Source organism: Odontesthes bonariensis, chromosome 14, assembly GCF_027942865.1.
Source record: "Odontesthes bonariensis isolate fOdoBon6 chromosome 14, fOdoBon6.hap1, whole genome shotgun sequence".
Taxonomy (NCBI): Eukaryota; Metazoa; Chordata; class Actinopteri; order Atheriniformes; family Atherinopsidae; genus Odontesthes; species Odontesthes bonariensis.
The window spans coordinates 25,165,818-25,186,600 of record NC_134519.1 but is presented as its reverse complement, the minus strand read 5'-3'; the positions used below and the strand labels follow the sequence as shown (position 1 = coordinate 25,186,600).

The following is a 20,783-nucleotide window of genomic DNA, read 5'->3' as shown; positions in this document are numbered from 1 at the left end:
TCTGTATGACAAAGACTGGGTACACTCTAATGTTGAGGCAAAGCCTATGAATTATGATTGAATGAGGTATACACCAGTTGAATCCCTATAAATTCCAGTGTTGTACTTAATGGAGATTTTAAATGGCCTAAAATATTACAGGATCCTGCTTTAGCTCTCAATTTCATAGGATTGGGCTTTATCATTATAATGATAATCAAATGGCAATCACCAGATTCCCCCACCTCAGTTCCTTATGAGAGTTTTGAAAGATTTTAAATTTCAGTTCAACTTCGGCTAAATACACACAAACATAGGTTATCAAGAAAAATAAAGTTTCCCCCTCCTCTGTTCCCCTCAAAAATTCACCAACTCAATGGAGTTTGGCCCAAAACTGGCAACGTACAAGGTTCTATGTCGTTGGGAGTGTTGTTTTATGTAACAGTGTACTCCTTAAAGTGTTCTGATGCCTCTGTTCCTCAATATAGTCAGCAAGTAACTATCCATTCATGTGCAAACATGTAAAAAAAATCCCATTTGTAAGGTTACCATCAGCGTTATCTTGTCTAGGTTTGCTACTGCCAGGTAAACAAAGGGAAGTTTGGCGCAGATTATAACATTAAACCTACATTAAAGATTTTGGCACACACATTGTGACATTGCAGACCAGCATCCACAGTTTTCCAATCCACAATTTTAAAAATGTTCACTCTGGAAGATGTTTTGCCTTTCAACAACAGACACAAATGCATTGAAAAATCGGTGGTTGTCAGACTACCTGTGTTTTTGGGTACAGGGCCTAAATTCTAATGCATGATGAAGCTGTTGAGGTGTCAACATCAAATGTCTGAATGTAGGCAACGGTGTAGCGGTGAAGTTGCACAGCTCAAGCTTGCTATATTTAAATGAAATGACTTCAAAGTATTTATATGAGCTGTCTGTGATGGATCAACAGCCTCATGGTAATTTGTGAAACTGTCACATAGCATAAATTGGTGATGACGTGACTTTCACATGTTTTTCATATGGCGCACACAAACACAGCCTCAACTGGGAATATTGTGACACAACACTGTGAAACTGGTGTTCATCATATTTAAAATGATACTTTTGTAGTCTATATTTAAACGTTGTGGTGTTAGACAAATGACTTTTATCCTGACTGGAGTCTTTTTATACTTTATTATATTTTAAAATTCACTATTGTTTCACTGACTGTTTGGTTTAGACATAAAAAAAAAAATGTTTCGGTAGGATTACGCAAACATCATGGCTTACACTAAAACTTGTTAAATATCTTTCTCTAGCTGCCCAGGCGACGAGCCCCAGCACATCTGCAAAATAAGCATAAGTGGGGTGGTCACATGTATATGTATACATATATATGTGAACAAATTTGCCTTTGATAAGTATTTGGAGGGCTTAGCACATCTGTCTAAGTATTCACTAGACACAATTATATATTTCCATAATTGCCTCTGCTCCTAACACATCTATGTGGAGTTTAAAATGTTTATTCAATCATTGAAGCACACTGACTGGAAAGACAAATACCATTGCAATGGTTTGCTTGATAGTACTTTCCTCCATCATTCTCATTTAATTCTTAATGCAGTCCTATTTACTAATATAACACAACCCTGCTGTTCTCATTGCAGGGAACATTAATAGTGAGTGAAAGACAGCCTGTTTAGACTAATTGCTATTTTGTACCAACACAAAAGTGAAAAAGCTCAAATTAGCCACCTATGGAGACTCAATTTGATGGTAAAGAAACATATTTTCTCATCTTTTAGATGGCAGAACAAGTGTTTCTCCTTTGATGACTAGAATAAATATGACGTGATTTTTTTTCTATGCTAGCTGATAGACAGTGATGAATTGTATGGTCTCAGTAACTGATATGTTGGTTAACTCGACCTGCTCTTTACTTTCTTTTAATTAGTAGGATTGTGTTACTCTCACCTTTCAAAAGTCACTTGATATTTAAATAAGGATGCCATGATTATCTTGACCTTGGACTTGCTCTCAGAGAATTACAGCTCATTATCTCTGAGGTAATATTTACTGCTGTGACTAATTAATGAAATGATGTTCACATCTTTTTCATGATTTTTGGACACATGAGATCCAAAATCAGAAACCACTTCTTTTAAGTAAGTGTTATATGTTTTCCATTTTTAATGTAATAAAAAGTTAGAATTGTCAAAGTTGTAATAGAAAACCCCAAATCTTACATGAATGTCTTATGTGATATCCGGTATGCTGCCTCTCACCTAAGTGACAGCACCCCTCCAGCTTCTTGAACGGCACAATTCCATGGCGCTCTACCCTAATAATCCATGTTCTTGAAGCACGATTTGACAATCATCCAGAGAGCCACTTGTGACGGTAGGATTGTTTGGCATTCTTCAAGTCATCAAGTACCTCATATAATTTTGAGGTCAGAACTGTGAAAGAAAGTGAGCGACAGTCAGCACTTGGTCCTCTTTGACTTCCACTGCACTTTTGATTCATTCAGTATCCTGCGGCAGTATGAATCCTTTCAGGTGAACTGAAATTGATGTTTACTGATACTTTTTGTCTGGCTGATGGTGCTTTGGAGACAGCTGATCCAGTTTCCATCAAGTGGTTTAAAGTGCCATTTTCCCCCCAAAATCTTCAGTCCAGCTATGATTTGCTGCTCAGAAATCCGCTTTAAGGCCTCGGTATGCTACTCCCATCAATCCGATTCCGTGGTCACACAGAGGCTATTAAACCTTTCGAAGTTCTCCATCGGGATGTCGGATACGCAAGGCAATTCACCTCCCGATCAGTAGGCGTCGCTACGCTAGACGATCTAATCTCGCGACGTCTATCGTGAAAGTCATTGATTGATTGTTTACCTTCCGGCTCCGTTCCACTCTTCACAGTGAACGATAGCGACCGACAGAGAAAGACTGTTGTGTTGGAGCTTATTGATATTGAAATGCAAATAATTTGGACCAAATGTTGACCGGCACACAGTAAACTCTTTCAAAAATGGCGGCGTTGTTGTTGTGAGAGGAAAGAGCTAAAGGTGATAGTGCAAAGTGATAGTGAAGCAATTTTCTACTTGAAGCAAAGCCTCAACAGTCCAAGCAAGATCATTTACTTAAACAATCTACTGATGAATGCTGCATCAATGAAAAGATACAAATCAAGGGAATCTGATGTCTTAAAGGCAAGGCAGGCCAAGATTAATTTATTTATAAAACACAGTTCAACAACTAAGTGATTGAAAATGCATTTCATAGAACAGCAAGGAGCTTAGTTTCTGTCCCTGAGAGAATGCACAATGTGAAAAAAAGCCCCAGAACTTTTTTGTGTTTTTAAATGTTTTTAAATCATAAAACTGTTGGGAAAATATGCAGGATTCCGTGACAGTAAGACAAATACATTTGGTGTGGGGCAAATGGGGCCAATGGTTAGACAGTGTCATGAACAAAGATCACAAAAACAAAAGGACCACATATCAAAATTATATTATCCTCCCCAGCTGCTCGACCTTGTCCTTTCCTATAAGAGATGCTATATAAGCAATAACCACTGGTTTGACCTATAACCACGAGCAAAAAGGAGATAAACGAGGGGCCCAAGTTTCTGGCAATTTAAGTTTGTCCTTGAGTTTGTCCTGTATCTGATCCCAAACTCCAGGTTTCATGCATTTCATTAAGCCACTGCGTCAAAGTGGGCACTTCAGATTTCTCCAAAGCTGAAGCATAATTTCCTTTTTTTTTATTGCGAGGCCAAAGGCAATTGTATTACTAGAATGCAGTTGGCGTACTCTATGCCTCTGAATTGATGAGTATTATCGGCCTGGGATCTGGCAGCTGTAAGGCATGAAATAAAGTTTTAAAGGAATAAAAATAGCTTTGTGTCAAAGTAGCAATTCTTCCCAGCACTTCATATTAGGTTTGAGGCCTTTGCTTAATCTTCCATGAACATATGTTTGACTGTTCATGCATGTCTACACTGATATTACCACAATTTGTTGTACTCTCTCTTAAATGGTGACTCAAAGTACTGAAAATCTTTGACTTAATAGGAAACAATCAAAATTAAATATGTTCTTTTTAGTTTTGCCCTAGAGATAAACTCTTTGCAACTCTGAGGGCTTTTGGAATGGACCACATTCCGATGACCTCTCTCTGTATTTGCTCTTCACAGAAAGCTTTAGCATTCCACTGTTCTTCCTCTGTCTGATCTCTGACTCTGATTGCATGCGCCTGTGTGAGTGTTTGTGTTGTGTCTTTAGGCTTTGCCCTAGTGTTTGCCTGCATTTCACTGGAGTGATGACCGCTGTCTTTGTGCCAACAATGGCTCAAGGTTTCTCATCTTATACCTCTGTCTGTACATAGGGTGAGAGGTTGAAAAAAGAAAAGTGACCCAGACTCGACATGCAGACCCCAATAACTTCCCCAATCGAAGCGGAAAATTTGTCAGTGTCAGTTTGGCTTTGGCTTTGACTATTTTATGAACACACCCACTGCGGAACAGTCAGCTGAATGACGTTCTTTAAATTTAGGCGACATTGTGTATGGACTCTGCTGCTATTACACACAAGTAATGTGAAACCCCCGCCCTACTCTCCAGCATCTATTACTCCTTTTCAGCTCTGAAGTCCAAACAATGCGTTGCATTTGTGACAATGTACATTGTGTCATGAACAGTGGAATGTTTTATTCTCTCTTTGCCGCTGTCATTAAAAACGGGGTCTGTTTGTGAGCGATTGTGCCGCCTCCGTCCATTGCACACAAGCTTCTACAGAAATACCATTATCTCTGGATTGTGAAAAAAAACAAAACGATGTGTCATAGACGAAAGTCTTAATCTTACTTGTTTGGGTAATGGAGTTGATCAAATCAGAAGTGTGGGATTATGTTTATTGAGCAGCAATAAATGGGAAATCTGTTTTCCTAATTTCTCTTGTTCTGAAATTAGAAATAATTATGAAGCTAAAAGATAACACAGTCCAAGACTAAATAAACATTTATATATGGATGTGCTTTTTATTCATCAAACACCTTCCAAACAAATGCAAGCATCTATCACACATCCCCATTACTTATACTGAGGACCTGATCAAGACAATTTATTGTACAGGCCTTCAGTCTTGATGTCACTGGTGGACAATTCATTCTCTGGATGGTGTAATGTTTGATGTGTTTGTTTTGTATTGATTTTTGTGATTAAAGAGCCACTGCAATGAACATGGGTAAACTTTAACTCTAATTCCAGCCAATTATCTTGATGGCTTCCATTCTGGCGATTCAGAATTTCTGTCCCAGGAGATGAGTGGATAAAAAGTAGGCCATGGGAGTTCTTTCAGTACAGCTAAGTCAAGTCTGTGTAAGTGGAACAATTATGGCAGATACACATGGCTATTTTGTGTCAGTTCTTTACGTGGGAGGATATTGTTGAAGATCCTATAACTCTTGTTAATAAAGGAGGAATTGTTCAGAGTTCAAATCTAACCCCTGTGTAGGGATGAGTACTTCTTAGTTCCTATAATCCATCAATGCTTCTCACATCCCTCTACTTTCTAACAAGATAACTACACAGTTTATTTGTCTTTGACGTTGTGCACTGCTGATAAATCCTTTTAGAAAAGAATGGTGTGAGAGTAATACCACAGAAAAGTGCTACATTATGTTTTGGTGATAGGGTAGACACTCGAAAGCTTTATTCTGTGCTTTCTCCCTGCAAGTAGAAAAACCCCTCTTTGTATCTGCTCGTCAGAGAAAGCCTCACCATTCCACCGTTCTTCCTCTCTCTGATCTCAGACTCTGATCGCAGGCTTCTGTGTGAGTGTTTGTGTTGTGTATCTGTAGGCTTTGCCCCAATGTTTGCTGGCGTTTTGCTGCAATGAAGACCGACCGCTGTGTCTGTGCCACCGGTGACTGAAGGTTTCTCATCAGTAATTGCTGATGAAAACAGCCTGACTTGAGCCTTGAGTCAGAGAAGTGCTTTGAAGTGGAGTTGCCAAATCATTATTATTTTAATTTAATTTTTTTTCTAGCAAGGCTTATTGCCTTCAAAATGAAACCTCCTAGCTGATTAATTGCAGTGTTTAACTGTGTATATGGGTGTGTGTGTGCGTGCATGTGTGGGTGGTGTACTTGAATATGACTGCATTAGTAGCACAGCAGAGATCTAGCAAATGTCCAGTTGGAACAGACAGCGCTGTGTGGGGAGAGAGAATGACTCAAAATACATCAACCGATACATAAGTTGGTTTATGCATCAGTTAGTTTTCATAATTTTTTGTCTCAAAACCGAAGGAAGCAATCCTGCTCACAACATATGTAAGTATGCAATCAGTGGAAAAATTGAATGGAGCTCAAACTCTACTATTATGGTGTGTTCAAACCAAATATGAAGTGAACTGTGTGTTCAGGGTAATTACATTTAAAGGTCAATAAAATTTGACAATTAGACAGGTTTTCAGGTTGTTCGAAGCAATTGGACCTGAACATATATCATGAGGGAATATTTCATGTGACTCTTCAGATAGCACCAGTGAGTGAGAATAAGTAGATTTACAGAGTGATCGAATAGATAATGAAGGACCAATTCAACATAGCTGCCTTTGGGGTCCTGGAGCAAAGAATACTTTGGTGAGCAAAGTCTTAGTTGGTGAGTCTTAGTTTTTTTTTTCTTGTGTGACAAATTCAGCATACATATTTGTTTTCATGCCAAATTATATCCAGTACAAGTGAAATGAGTTTATATAGCAGGGAAAACCAGTAGAAAACTATGTATTTAAAAGCACAACAGCAGCAATCAGATCAGATGTTCTTCTTAAATAATTGTGTCACAGATTGACGTGCTGCTGCTACTTCCCTCAGTTTGACTAAGAGGTCAGCCCTTCATATCAGTTGAGCTACCATGCTGACCATTTGTCTGCCGAGTTCTTCGAAGAGCAGAATGATGAGACTCTCACACTGGCCCTTCTCTGTCCATAGCGACCCTTCCACTTTGCCTTCACAAAGCAAATGTTCCACAGTTTGGGTTACAGTCCCCACAGCATACCATGCAACCTTCCCATATGGTTAGACCAGTGAATGCTACAGTGTGGTTGCTCCAGTAAAGCTGTGAATAAGACTCCGCAGAAGTTGAGTATCCTAATTTCCTTTTTCTGCAGGCTGGTGCACTTTATGTTAGCTCCAAGTGTTGAAGTGTGCTGCTTCATTGAGGTATCAACAGTATCATTGCCCTTTCTGACTTTTCTCCTGAGGACTTCTTCCTCAGTTAACTTTTTCTTTTGTCCTAAAGAGCAGTCTATAAGTGTGCGTAAACGCTAGTTAAATTACTTAACCTCAAACACTTTACATGAATTCAGGTTGTTAACTTTTTATTTTATATTTTTACAGAAAAAAAATCATAAGATTGCTCTTATGAAAAATGCAGCACCAAGGACAGAGTGAGCGGAATAAAAGGCCACCTTTTTGCAGTCAGGAAGTTGAGCCACTTTTGCGACCCTCAAACATACTGTTGAACCTAACAGCTTGACTTTATGTAGAGTTATACTGTTCAAGATTTGATCCTGCTGGAGTACCAACACCAGAGCAACCTTTACAAAATACTTTGGAGGTATAATGACATTTTTAATGAAGTTAATTATAGTTTATCCAATCCTTCACAGAGGTCATAGAAAAAATGCCCACCATTCATGAGAAGAAACCGAGGCCCTGATTAATCAAGATATGCTGGTAGCAAATACAACGGCACCGAGGAAGTGTCCAGTTTTGGAGGTGACGTCCCAAAACTGCTCTGTTCTTCTAACTCAAGTGTGACCAGGATATCACAATAAGGACCAAAACAGTCTATCAGGAGTAGTGCAAATTAGTACAGAGTTGCAATCTAGCAGAGCTGTTGATAATCAGAAGCCTGAATTTCACCACTGACTCACACACAGCTTGTTTCTTGTTACAAAACAGAACATATAATTCAATTCAATTCAAATTCAAAAATACTTTATTTATCCCAGAGGGAAATTAAATGTTGATGTAACTCAATTAAATCAAGGAGTTATTATAGATGCTGATGGCTGTGGGCAGGAAAGATTTCCTGTAGTGGTCCGTTTTGCATCCAAACTGAAGAAGCCTTTGCTGAAGAGACTCTGATCTGATAATCTGTACAGCAGAGGAGGGACAAAGCTATTATTTTACAAGCTGCAAGTAAGTTTCAAGTCTTTCTCCTGAGGGCCAAAGTCAAAACAAGCAAGTCCCAAATCGAGTTCTTGAAAAGGCGCTTTTGACTAAATGTGATATCATTTAAACACTAATGTATTGATATTTGAACTTTCCACAACTTGTTTTTTATTTATTTCAACAACTTTGTAAAAGAAAATATGAATAATGTGGTTAAAAAATTGTGCCATTATTACACTTTCATACTGTAAAGAACTATTGAGCAGACTGAATTTGAAGAACATATATTACATAATTCATCCATTTCGCATGTCACACATTGTTTACAGGTTTGTCTTCCCATATTTCTAAGACATTTGCTGTAATGATTATTTTGCTTTAACACATTAAGACCACAGGGGGTGTACTATAAAGTGAGATTAATGGCTGTGAGTATCTGAGGATTAAATGAGGCACAACTGACAGCAACACTAAATCTACACTTCAAGATATTTGATGATTGATTTCAAAACTCTCCCTCTCAAGTTTTGCACACTGGAAATAAAACTCCCAGAAATATATATGCAGCAGGCCAGGTCCAAAATTCACATGTCCAAAATGTAATATTGCATCTTTTGGTGAATACTGTCTTTAGATTTGTGCCTGTTCAATAAAGGTTGAAATGAATAACATGCAGGTTTAAGCTCCTATTGCATTTTAGAAACTTTCTTTCCCTTAAAGGTTGTTGGTATGACGGCCTCTAAAACACTTGCTCGATGAATGGGAAAGGATGTGGTTTTGGTTAGTAAAAACAGACAGAAGTTTTGTGGTTGAGTGCAGACACCAGTACTGGTCATGACAGTCAAATTCTTACCATTACCATACATGTCATACTCCTTCTCTATACCTCAAACATGCACAACCTGATTGTTGTTGGACTGAACGTCATCATTAGACAGAAATGGTGAGATACAGAATTATTGGATGGAATTCCTACACATGCTAAGCTGCAAAAGAAGACAGCATGCAATCACATCAAGCTAAAACAGCAGGCCCTATTTTCACATTAAGTCCAAGAAGATAAAGCCCACTCTCTAAGTCCATCAGGCCTTAGACTTCCTTATGCACAGGCAGGTGCACAGCTGCCATTTCAGTCCCTCACTAAGAACTCAGGGAAGTCTTTTAAAGGCTCTAAAACACAACAAACTGATGCCACAGGGGAATTCAATTTATTTGCTGACGGAATTTTGTCCCTCACGTAACATTTATGACAGCTACTATGATTTTATAGCTTTGCTGTAAACTAAATCCTAACTCCTCATTTTTCTGCAGAACCCTTCTCTTTTTATCCACCAAGTATTTCGGTTAGAACCCTTGAACCTATGCACAGCCTCAAAGTTTGCCCATCTTGCCCTCATTGAGTGAGCTCTTACAAGACAATTTGCTCAAGGCTTAACATAGTTCTTGTTTACTATTATGACCAATTATAATCAGAATCGCCTGTTAAACTTTGACACTAATTCAAACTAGACGCTTGAATATTGAGCCTCTAAATAAATGTCAAGTTAAGTAAATGTTCCATATAAAACCTATAGTGTTGCCTTGGGAAAGATGACAAAGACCAGACTTGACCACAAATGCAACATTTATACACATTCATATTGCAAGCGCCCAAAGTTGATTATTCAGTAAGAATAGCAGACACGTGATAATATTAATTTTCAACAAGCAAACCTTCCTTTTTTTCTCTACCCTAATCTGTCCAGGTTTCGGGTTCTTGAAATACTACTCTCTTGCAGATGTCTCTAACGTGAGTTTCTAAATCTATACAAACAAATACGCAGATGAATCTGCAGGCCCCACTTTCTGCCTGCTGACAGCTGCCGGGTGGCCTTCCCAGAGGGACTCCAGGACAACCTCTAACAGATCTTCTCCCTGTATGACAAACGCGCCTATAGAACTTTGCTGGAATTCCATCAATAGTAGGAGCAGGGCATGGATACAGATGCTGCACCACACTTGTGAGCTCCTGCAGGGTGAGAGGTCTGTCAAGTGCATCCCTCTGGGAAGGCCTAGGTCTGGGCAATAACTGAAACAAATTCTCAATACACCAGCTGTCACTGTAAAATGCACCATATAAATCATTTGCCAAAATTCTCATTGGTGCACATCACAGCTCTGCATGTCTCAAATGTAAAGGTTTCAACAAAAGGGAGAGATATGGAGAGGAATAGGAAACCCAGATGGAGTTTCATCCTTTGAAAAAGTGCTTGTGGCCCTGTAGGCATTTTGCCCTTTCAACAGACAGACCGATTCGATATTATTCCCTCAACACCAACCTTGTCTTATCTATTCTCAGCATTACTGCCTTAAACTGTTCATATGTTCACAATGCAGTTAAAATCTTTTTGAAAAAGCACAAAACTATCACAGGAGAACACAAAATGCTACATGGACATGCCATTCTGTGCCACGAGTCTGGAAAAAAATTCAAGGGACAGTGAGATAGAAATGTCACGAGTAAAACTGAAATAACAGGTGAGAAACTGAGACTGTGCAAGGCAAGACAAGGCAAGTTTATTTGTATAGCACAATTCAACAACAAGGCGATTCAAAGTGCTTTACAGAGACATTAAAACAGTAGAAATGAAAAGCATGATTTAAATTTTAAACAAAAAAGAAAGAAATAACAACAATAGATCAAATCAGATAGAATCAGTAGTTAAAATATTAAGTTCTGAAACTCAAGTTTCAGATTTGGAGCTTTATTCAAATGCAGCTGAAAATAGGTGTGTTTCAGCTGATCTGAGGCTTTTTGGGAGTTTGCTCCACATAGAAGCTGAATGCAGCTTATCCATGTCTGGTTCTGACTCTGGGAACTGATAGAAGACCGGATCCAGATGACCTGAGGGGTCTGGAAGGTTCATACTGGGTCAGGAGGTCACTGATGTATTTTGGTCCTAGACCATTCAAAGCTTTATAGGCCAGCATCAGAACTTTAAAGTCTATCCTCTGATGGACAGGCAGCCAGTGTAAAGACCTCAGAGCTGGACTGATGTGGTCCACTTTTTTGGTCTTAGGGAGGACTCGAGCTGGTGTTTTGAATAAGCTGCAGTTGTCTAACTGACTTTTTAGGTAGAGTTGTAAAGATGCTGTTACAGTAATCAAGCCTACTAAAGATGAATGCATGGACTAGTTTTTCCAGGTCCTGCTGAGACATCAGATCTTTTAACCTCGATATATTCTTAAGGTGATAGTAGGCTGACTTTGTTATTGTCTTAATGTGTTTTTCCAAATTTAGGTCTGAGTCCATCACTACACCCAGATTTCTGGCCTGGTTGGTAGTTTCTAGGTGTATAGATTGAAGTTCTGTGGTGACCTGTAATCGTTTCTCTTTTGCTCCAAAGACAATTACCTCAGTTTTGTTTTTGTTTAGCTGGAGAAATACTGCTATTGTAATACTGTAACATATGTGCTGTATAAAGCATAGGCAGAGCAAAAGCCTGTGGCCCTGAGTACTGTACAGCTGAAAGTGCATTGCAGTGTAGCGGACAGAGCACTTAAAAAAGCAAAGGCTTAAAAAGAACACACACACTCACTGGCAGATACGCACTGATAACAGAGGGGTGGTCACCATGGGGGAGGCTTAGGAGCTTCAAATTGCCCAAAATGAAAAGTATGTTCTCTGCAGGAGATTGAGAGATTGAAAGAGAGGGAGCCGTGGGGCTGCTTTTCTTTTTGGACTGCTGGGGTGATCTAAATCTTGGGGTGGATGGGAGCAAAGCCTCATGGGTAATGACCCTAAAAGCTCCCATCAAAAGGAGTCACCCACAGTTTTTTCTTGAAATTCACGATGATAACTGGAGACATGGTGTGATAAGTAGAGATAATACTGAAGATAAAAAGCAAGTTATGAAAAAAAAAAAGTCAAAATTTTCCTGCCAGGATGGAATGGCACTGTCACCTTACTTGCCTTGCTTTCAGTTTGCATGTTTTTTTTTGCCTGTATGGGTTTTCTCTCTGAAGCTCCAGTCCAAAGACACGCATGTTAGGTTGACTGGAGAGTACACCTTGACACAGGTGTGAGTGTGCCTGGTTGATTGCCTCTATGTTAGCAGCCTGTCCCATCTTTCTTCTTGGACTACAGCAGCCAAAAGCCCCAGAAAACCTAAAGAGGATAAAGTGGATGTAGACAATGGATTGATGTTTCCAGCCAAACAGAATGTACAATGGCAAGACATAGTATGCTTTTCATACTATATCATGAGGGAGCAAATTTCACACATTAACGAAGTCCAAAGTCTGACACTTGGCTCACTGTAACTCAACATGGAGGATTGATGACTCTTTGATTCATTAAGAGATTAAATTGTCCTATTACTCTCATTACAGATCAATGTGTAATTAACACAACACCAGTGTAGGATTAATTAAGATTCCACTTCAAATAGTTAAATTAAACTAGAAAATGAAGTAAGGTAGCAGCCTGGAGTCGTAATTTGGAGAGGTAAATTTCTTTTACTGTGTCAGTCTACTTTTTTCATGTCCATGGCCATGTATTTTCAGAATTTCTTGGTTTATTAAGAAGGTTTGTGGCTTATCTTTGCTGGCCACTGCGATTACCATGCCATGCTAAACTCTCAGTTATAATCTGCTCAGCTTTAAATTGAGAATGAGAAGCTCTGGAAAAGTTAAGAGGCAATAAGATTGTTTGTTTGGCTGCTGGCAGTCCAAATTTTACTCTCTCTTTCCTATTGCATAGCTGACTTTCTTGCCACATTTCCCACTTATATTTGTCAGTCACTGAATTTTCATAGTTCCAGTACTCAATGTATAGTGTGATTTAGTACAGAAATGTAATGTGGGCTGCACGGTGGTGTGGTGGTTAGCACTGTTGCCTCACAGCAAGAAGGTTCCAGGTTCAACACCCAGCTGGGGCCTTTCTGTGTGGAGTTTGCATGTTCTCCCCGTGTATGCGTGGGTTCTCTCCGGGTACTCCGGCTTCCTCCCACTGTCCAAAAAAATCATGCATGTTAGGTTGACCACCTGCTGGTGGTGGTCGGAGGGGCCGATGGTGCCGGTGCATGGCAGCCTCGCCTCCGTTAGTGTGCCCCAGGGCAGCTGTGGCTACAATCCAGTAGTCTGCCACCATCAGCATAGCACTTTGAGATTCCGTATGAAATGAAAAGTGCTTTACAAATGTAATTGATTATTATTATTATTATGTAATGTCCACAGTTAGTTTCGTGTGAAATCAAGAATAGGACATAGCACGCTCAAACCAGTTCAGAATCATGCATGTTTTTGGGCAGTGGGAGAGAACATGAGGAGATGCAAATCCCAGATGAGATTCAAACTGGTAACCCTCTTGCTGTGAGACAACAGTGCAGCCAACTCGTGCCTTTATATTTCACATACTGGATCTTTAAATTGGGCATGGATGTGGTGAAAGCCCATGTTGTCCTCTCTCTCACATACCCCTTAAGATAAAGTAAAGATAGGTAATGGCAATGACTCTATTGAGTGTCTTTTTTTGAGAAAATTGTCTAATGTGTCATTGATAATCATTAAAATCACATTATTGTCAGTAACAACAGAAGCAAAACTGTTTTCATGTATATGCACTGTAGAAGATTTTAAGATGTGCTCACCTGGTTATATTGCTAGTATGATAGCTTTAATACTAGCTTTTATTCAAATGCTGGACTCCTTTACAGAACCATTCAGATTGTACATACAGTATCTGACAATACAGAGTCAATATGATGGCCCCTTTTTAACCAATATGCAACTGCCATGGAATTCCAACCTCACCAGCATTTATGCAGGCCCATTTTCATCGTTACTACTCGGGTGCCTTTAAATGACATAAGATACCAAATGGGGCTAATGAACCCTCTGGACAAATAATGTGACACACTCAAGTGTGCATTTTTATAAATCTTGGATCAGCAGATGTGAGTATCATAAAACAGAATAGAAATAGAAAAATACTTAATTCATCCCCCAATGGGGGAAATTCAAATTTGTCAAGTAGCTCAAAAAAATATAAATATTTACAATAATTGTACATTAACAACAACAACAACAACAACAATGATAATAATACTAATATAAATATTACAACTATTAATAATAATAAATGACTGAATAAATAAATAGATCAATTTGAGAAGAACTCAGCAGTCACTTTTAAAGGGATGGTTCGGAGTAGATTCACCCTAGGGTCATTTGAACCGTGACATCCAGCCAAGTAGCCCACCCGAAGTTTTTCCGATCTTGGCCGAACATCAGCCGAGTTACTGAGTTATCCCGAATAGCTTAGTACAAGCGCTAACGGACCCTGGCAGTATCTCCAAAATTACCACACTAAAATCACATGCCATGACACCAAACTTCTACAGTAGTACAAATATGGTCTGTACTCACAAAACGATGCATTTGGAAGTTTGTACATAGTCCAGGAGTTTATTATTATCAACACAAGCCTAATAGCTTCTCTGCTGCTAAAGCTGCGTCCACGTCACTTCCTTGATCTGGGAGCTTCAATGTAAGATGAGGGTTGATCTACTACTGTAGACAACAAAGCAAGGCTGCTCAATTTCTCCATTGATAAAATAAATTCACAACTCTACAACATAAAAATTCATGTAGAATATAGCATATACTCCTCTGTCCTGCCAGGATGCTGTGGAGTTTATTATTCTCCAAAACAGAATATAATTTCCTCCTCATCCGTTGCTCCACCACAGCACTGAGAGGGTCTAGCCTTCTGCCTACAACAGAGCCAGCCTTTTTCACCAGTTTGTCCAGACGCCTACAGTTTTTGTCTGCAGTGTAACTCCTCCAGCAGACAACAGCATAGAACAGTGTACTCTCAATGATAGTGTGATAAAACATGCATATCATATCACTAAAGACATTGAAGGACCTGAGCCGTCTCAGGAAGAAGAGACGGATCTAGCCCCTCCTTTACACTGCTTCTATCTTGGCAGACCACTCCAGCTTATTATCCAGCACCACCCCCAGGTATTTGCAGGTCCAAACAGACTATATCTCCCCTCCATCAATGCAGACTGACTGGTATGGAGTTTTAGATCTCCTGAAGTCCACCACTAGCTATTTGGTCTTGGTAGTGTTCAGGAGCAAACAGTTTTTTTTTGGTCCAGCCATAGAAGGACTCCACAAGGTCCTTGTACTCCTTCTCCTGTCCACCGCGCACACATGTCACTACAGCCGTATCATCAGAATACTTCTGTATGTGGCAGGACTCTGAGCTGTACCTGAAATCCGATGTGTACAGGGTGAAAAGAAAAGGAGCCAAAACAGTACCCTGCGGAGCCCCAGTACTGCATTCCAGTGTTCCAGAAACACATCTCCCCATCCTGACATACTGAGTGGTCTGGCAGACAAATAGTCTATAATCCATGATGTCAGGGAGGGGGCCACACCCATACCTAGAAGCTTGTCTTTCAGTATGGGAGGCCGTATGGTGTTGAAAGCACTGGAGAAGTCAAAGAACATGATTCTCACATATAGACCAGTCACATCCAGATAAGCATGTGCCCGATGCAGTATGTACAGAATCCACAGATGTGAAGGTGCAGCTGGACTCAGGAGACCTGGAGGTGGTAGCTGCCACAGATGTTTAGCTGCAGCTGTGCTCAGGATGTCTGGAAGTAGAAGCTGCTGCAGAGGTGGATGTGTAGCTAGGCTCAGGAGGCCTGGTGCTGGATGCTGCCGCAGAGATGGAGGTGTGGCTGGGTTCAGGAGGCCTGGCGTTGGAACCTGCCACAGAGGTGGAGGTGTAGCTTGGCTCAGGATGCCTGACGTTGGAAGCTGCCGTGGAGGTGGAGGTGCAGCTGGACAGAAGAAGCCTGTTGCTGACAGTTGCTGCAGAGGTGGAGGTGAAGTCAGGTGGAAAAAGCCACACAATCAAACCTGTTGTAGTATTGGTTGAAAGTATTGGCTCTGTCCACATCACCTTCCACAGACTGAGTTCTTCAGTCTGTATCCAGTGATTGTCCTCATGCCCCTCCACACCTCCTTGGTGATATTGTTCTCCAGCTGTCTCTCTACCTTTTTCTTGTACTCTCACCTTAGCTCGACATAATGTCTTTTTAAGCTCCTGTTGTACACTCCTCCGCCTTTCTCTATCCCCATTCTGGAACGCCCTCTTTTTCTGGTTCAGGAGGTCTTTGATGTCACTGGTGATCCATGGTTTATTATTTGGATAGCACTTTACAATCCTCACTAGAAGCACAGTGTCCCTACAGAAGTTAATGTAGTCTGTGATGGTGCTGACCCTCCTGTCCATGTCAATATCTATTTGTTCTTCCTCCAGCAGTGCAGCCCAGTCTGTGACATCAAAGCAGTCTCTCAATGCATCACTCACCTCTGGTGACCACTTCCTGAAAGATCTGGTAGTAACAGGAAGGCTTTGTACACAAGGTCTGTATGTGGGTTGTAGATAGACCATGCTGTGATCAGATTTACCCAGTGGTGGAAGAGACACTGCCCTGTAAGCCTCCTTCACGTCAGCATAGAACAGATGTAATGTCCTTTCTTCACGAGTTGGACAGTCCACATACTGTACAAAGCCAGTCAGGCAGGAGGATAGACAGACGTGGTTGAAATCCCCTGTGATCGCAACGAATGCCTCAGTATGCTGGTTCTGTATCCTAGCAACGGCGTCACCTTCCTCGGTGGAAGGTGCCACGCTCGGTGGAATGTAAACAGCGATGTCGACTGTATATGGGAACTCTCTGGGTCCATAGAAACCAACTGACAGCAGTTCAATGTCTAGACAACAAACCCTCTCCTTAATGGTCACAGTGTGGGGGTTTGCCTAGCCTGGGCGAAAGCCGACTGTTGACTCTGTCAAACAGTCTGGGAAAACCCAAGAGGAATCCGTTTCCATGGAGGGCGGGACCTTACCCAGCAACTTAAATTCATTGGAGTAACGGAGTTCCCTTAACCAATCATAATGTTTAGAAATGACGTTGGTTATGCGCCGAGGTTCATGCTTACTCTCGCGAGGCTCTAGCTCGCGAATCACGCTTCCCACATCCGCTTTCATTATACTGGTACCATTTGATAAATCAAACTTTTCCCAAAGCCAGTTGGAAGGAGAGCTACGACATCCTTGCCACTAACAAAATTGACAAGGCATTCCTCTTGCTCTCGTTTTAATTGTGTAATGATCTCCAGAGTTGAGACAACTTCGTGGATAGCTTCTAGTGTTCTTTCGTCGCCATGTTTATTTCCGCTGCGGTTGAACTACAATTATATGGACTACAATGGACTCCGCGCATGAGTTCTGCGTCACCACTCGCAACTGTTTGCTGATTGGCAAAACACTGAGCGAACCGAGGTAGGGGGATTTGGCCAGACTATGTGCGGAGCCAAAATCTTTGGGCGGATGTACGTAGGATGGCGTCGCCAGGCTAGGGTTTGCCCATCTCTGATTAAAAAACAGGATAATAACGCTGCCTTTCCGCTTACTGCTCGTACTCAGGTCTTGGTCCACTTGTACGGCTGTGAAGCTGGGTATGTCCACCACGTTCCGCCACCAACATATCGTTCCTGAACCGGTTCGGAACGTAAAGTATCGTTCGTTCTTATCGTTCCGGCAGTGTTTGGCGGGCCTATCAAGTCTACGTGTGTGGACTTTACCTTAGAATAGACGTACTCATTAGCATTTGCCCTTGATTTACACCGTAGCTCTATGCCCAAAAATAATAAATCACCGGCAGCATCCAAAAACATTCAGATGGGCTAAAGCTGCGTCGACGTCACTTCCTTGATCTGGGAGCTTCAATGTAAGATGAGGGTTGATCTACTACTGTAGACAACAAAGTATATGCTATATTCTACATGAATTTTTATGAATTTTTATGTTGTAGAGTTTTGAATTTATTTTATCAATGGAGAAATTGAGCAGCCTTGCTTTTTTGTCTACAGTAGTAGATCAACCCTCATCTTACTTTAAAGCTCCCAGATCAAGGAAGTGACGTCGACGCAGCTTTAGCAGCAGAAAAGCTATCAGGCTTGTGTTGATAATAATAAACTCCTGGACTATGTACACACTTCCAAATGCATCGTTTTGTGAGTACAGACCATATTTGTACTACTGTAGAAGTTTGGTGTCATGGCATGTGATTTTAGTGTGGTCATTTTGGAGATACTGCCAGGGTCCGTTAGCGCTTGTACTAAGCTAATCGGGATAACTCAGTAACTCGGCTGATGTTCGGCCAAGATCGGAAAAACTTCGGGTGGGCTAAGTGGCTGGATGTCACGGTTCAAATGACCCTAGGGTGAATCTACTCCGAACCATCACTCAACTAGTGGATAACTAGTGGATAACTAGACTAAGTAATGGATAAAGGAAGTGATTCGTGACAGTCTGCATTGAGCCTAGCGGGCAGCGAAGTGAACGCACAACCGGAAGTAGTCTTTTTTTTTTTCCCCTGACAAAGGCTACGCTTTTGTGAAATTTTATAAAATATATAGAGAACGAAAAAAAACGTTATTAACCGGTTTTGTGGATTTCAGAATAACGTTTCTGTTTTCGTTTCCGTTTCTCGTAAAATTCCGTTCGTTTTCGGTTTTCGTTTTCGTTCCTTGAACCGGTTCGGAGCCCTTGTAGTGAGGTAACGTTTCCCATTATAATCGAGGGCAGAAAAGGCTTGTACCTCCACTTCCTGTTGTACCTCTTTGCCTTTAGTTTTGCTCCAGCTCTGCATCCACAGTACAGCTTTTTTAGCTCGGTCGGAATTGGATGTTTAATTCCGCATCCAATCCTTGACAGTGCCAACAGTTCTTCTCTTGTGTACACTGCTCTAGTAGCACTGCACATTGTCAAAAAATAAATAAAAATAAAAATATGGACATTGAGCAAATCTTTTTGAACTATCACAATACAACATATTGTAAACTAATGTCAAGAAAGAATTACAGGATGGTGTTTAGTAAAAGTTTAGCTAAATATCTATTTTTTTCTAATTTATTTTTAATGGTAAATGTACAGAAATATGCAGTCAGCATTAAATTGTGAATGGAAATTGTTATAATATGTTAAATAGATCATAAAACTGGCTAAAAATGCAGGTGCAACTGAGTCACAAGCAGAATTGTCAATCTGCATTGATGTACAACCTGGAGAGCAGCAACCAGCAGCCACACAAAGTTACAGGCAAAAAGTCAAAACCTGGACTAATGCTTAGGAAATAGCAGAGAGCAGTGTTTGATTACTTTTTCACTCTAACTGCCAGCCTGGTTTAAAGACATGCCATGGTACGTCAGCCTTTATCGTTCTAATATGTGAACACTTTGCTGCTAGGCTAGTCATTAAATTTAAAAAAGAAAGTAAAGTATAGTAGGACACTGCTTGCACTCGCAGCCATTCAATTTGTTTGAATGTGCTGCTCCTGCTTTTAGATTCGGTTCATTGAAGACTTGAGTGCTTTATGTTTCTTTTTTGTGGAGTATACCTTCAGTATCCACATTTTTATGACTAACAAAATGCATAGGATTAACATCTCCTTGCCTATATAGGAGACGGTCCTTTCTGCAAGCTGATGCGCATCATCATAAAATCAGTGCTGAAGTTCAAAAGTAATTAATCTTACTCAACGACAAAGGTTTAATAGAGAATACTACTCCTGGTACAAGTGACAGAGTGACTGCAACTGAGAGAATAGAAAACACTTGGGGCACAGACCGAGGTGAAGATAGTTGGAGAGATAAAGTGAGAAAATGGCTGGTGACGGGAGCAGTGTTATTTAGCTGTCTCCCAAACTGAAGAAACTCCTGCCAGTTTTGCAACTAGTGTATGAGCGCACATACACACAGACACCTCGAAGCACCTGCCAAGGCGTGGAAGAGGAAAATGTGACTAATTATATCGCTTTCCATGCCACTGAAAGAGTAAATACCAGAAAAGAGACATACATATTCATAAGAGGGCACAGCGGGATTGACTTGGCTATTGAAAATCATCCAGAATGAGTTTGTGGGGTGAAGAGAGAGGCAGCTTTTGACTTCAAAATGATGATTATTACAACGGGAGACAGATATTGACCAACAGATAGTTTCAGAGAAACTGCGTGACAACTGCACACCAAGTCTTGTGTAATTTGCCTGCTAGTTGCTAAAAAATAACGATGCGTGCACACATACCCACATAAGCTTGTGATTTGGCTGTGCAGTCATACAACTTGCTCAATAATTAATATAGCAATGTTGTTGATTTTTTTTAAGATTTACATAATGAAAGCAGTTAAATCAAAACTTCTGTGTTATGCTGCTGTTGATGACATGAAGACGGACATGATTTCCTCATTTGGTTGAGTTCTCTACTTTTAAAAATAATCTGATAACACCAATTATATATAATCTTGCATAACTATCCATCCATCCATCCATTATCTTCCGCTGGTCCGGGGATCGGGTCGCGGGGGCAGCAGCTTGAGCAAAGAGACCCAGACGTCCCTGTCCCCGGCCACTTCCTCCAGCTCTTCTGGGGGGACCCCGAGGCGTTCCCAGGCCAGCCGAGAGACATAGTCTCTCCAACGTGTCCTGGGTCTTCCCCGGGGCCTCCTCCCAGTGGGACGGGCCCGGAACACCTCACCGGGGAGGCGTCCAGGAGGC

General features: G+C 40.7%; 1 protein-coding gene across 2 annotated transcripts in view; it reads left to right on the top strand.

Annotated features, from left to right (window-relative positions):
* brinp2 (bone morphogenetic protein/retinoic acid inducible neural-specific 2) overlaps nucleotides 1-20,783 on the top strand; it is a 244,119-nt gene that overhangs the window by 158,057 nt on the left and 65,279 nt on the right. The window lies entirely within an intron of this gene.